Below are 2,027 nucleotides of genomic sequence, written 5' to 3'. Positions count from 1 at the left end.
CTTTATACCCCCTTCCCCTTTCCCCTTTGACACCCTCCCATAACCCCACCACTGGTTTTCATGAATTCTCTCACTTATGTTAAGGCCTATTGCATCAAATTAGTGTACCCAGACCTCCCTCAGTGCAAATTCTTCCACTGGGGTCTTGTCTACCTAGAATCACTCCTTTAAAGAAGATCAGCAATTTCTCACCCAGTTGTAATTGGTTGTCAACTAATATTGGGACCTGCTGCCCATTTCCCCAGTTCTATGCCAGGTTTTTGTCTGCATGAGTTTGCATGGGTCTTATACATGCTGACATTATTGCTGTAAGTTCATTTGAGCAAGATCCCAGGGGCCTGCAACACTATTTTCATATGGCCATGCACGTCCTCCCCTGGTAATTACAATACTTCCACGCCCTCTTTCCTCAACAGTCTCTGAGCTCTGGGTGTGTGAAGTTTAATAAAGGAGTTTTGTCCAAGAACCTCTTGGTTCTTCAGACTCCTCTTATTCTCTATGCTTTGGCCATTTGTGGTCCTTCGTGTTCATTGCCCTCTGTTGCATGAGTGAGCTTCATTGATGAGACTTGAGAGATGCATTAGTATTCTCTCTATCCCTTGTTCCACTATGTTCGGTGAGTCTTAGATGTAGAGGTTCCATTGTAGATGTATCACTTAGCATTGAGCATTTCACAGGCACTTAATTTCTGTGTGTGATCAGTTATGGAACTCTGTAATAATCTATCTGTTGCAAAAGAAGCTTTTTTAATGAGTGGTGACTGGCATACTTGTCTGTAAATATAAGAATTCATATTTAATACATAGTGAAAAATGTATTTATCCAGGGATGTGACAGCCTTGGGGTTTTCTTTAAGATCTATGAACTCTACAGTCATGTGTATTAGGCAAGGTTTACAGTACCACACATGAGTTCCCCCCCATTGAGTAAGCTGTAAGTCCAATTAGGTAGCTATTGATTACCCTCAAGATAAAGTGTTCCTACTGTCCAATATGGTTTGTTGTATTAATTATTGATGTGGTTATTAGACCTTAAAGTTGGGGTTGGACCATCGATTGATGTTCTTCCTTAACAGCTTGTATAGTATTCTTCAAAACTATGAGAGCTAGATTTCAGGGAGGAGGTTTCCAGATCAGTTCCAGCTCCACTGTTTCAAGTCCTGTGTCTGAAGTATGTCCATTCTTCAGAAATAGTGTCTTACCTTAGAGTTCTGGAAGGCACTCAAGGGCTGTGGCAATTGCCTATATAATTTTGGGAGTCTCTTAAACTACTCTTGTCAACAACTTGAAAGGAGGTTTCTGCTGTCTGGCACTGTTTCTTTTTCGATAGCCTTCAAGTATACACAGGACCCACGTAGAGATATTATTTGTATAAATTTTCAGTACGGTTTTGAGCTAAACCGTTTCCTTCTGTTTTTCTTACATCTCAGCTGGGCATTATTCATCTCTCCCCTCTCCATCTAACCTTCACTCGTATCTCCACAGTTAAAGTGCTCTCATTTTCCCCCTTGCACCCTTGATAAATAAAATAGTTCTTTAAAGGACAAGAAAGAATACTCAGCTTGTCTTATTACCTAACACATCAAATGGAAGTTGGAGCAATAAAATCTATTTTAGTTTGTGTGCTCTTGATAGCTGGATTTGCAAATAAAAGACTGTTTGATCTGGCCTCTGAAATTGTCTTTCACCTCTTGATTAAATATGCTGCACATTGTCAGTGGATTTTACTACTATGTAGGTCAATTTAAGGCAAATTTTTTTATATATAAGCTATCACCCAACACACACACAGATACTGAGTAATATCAGTAGTATTTGTAAGTAAGACTAAATCACTCAATATATTTCAGGAAAAAAAGAGAGCATATTTATCTAAAACCAAAACTGTGAAACAAACAAGAGTTAGTTTTGGGAGGAGTTATAGTAATAGACTTTTGACTGACTCAGTTAAATATTTTTTTTTTCTTGCATACCTTTTAGGATAGCTCTCTGGTGGGAAAGGGATGTTTAAAATCACTAAATGTCAGT

Source organism: Nannospalax galili, unplaced genomic scaffold (genome assembly GCF_000622305.1).
Source record: "Nannospalax galili isolate Female #2095 unplaced genomic scaffold, S.galili_v1.0 scaffold329, whole genome shotgun sequence".
Taxonomy (NCBI): domain Eukaryota; kingdom Metazoa; phylum Chordata; class Mammalia; order Rodentia; family Spalacidae; genus Nannospalax; species Nannospalax galili.
The sequence above is the reverse complement of the archived record's forward strand: the minus strand, read 5'-3'. Positions refer to the sequence as shown.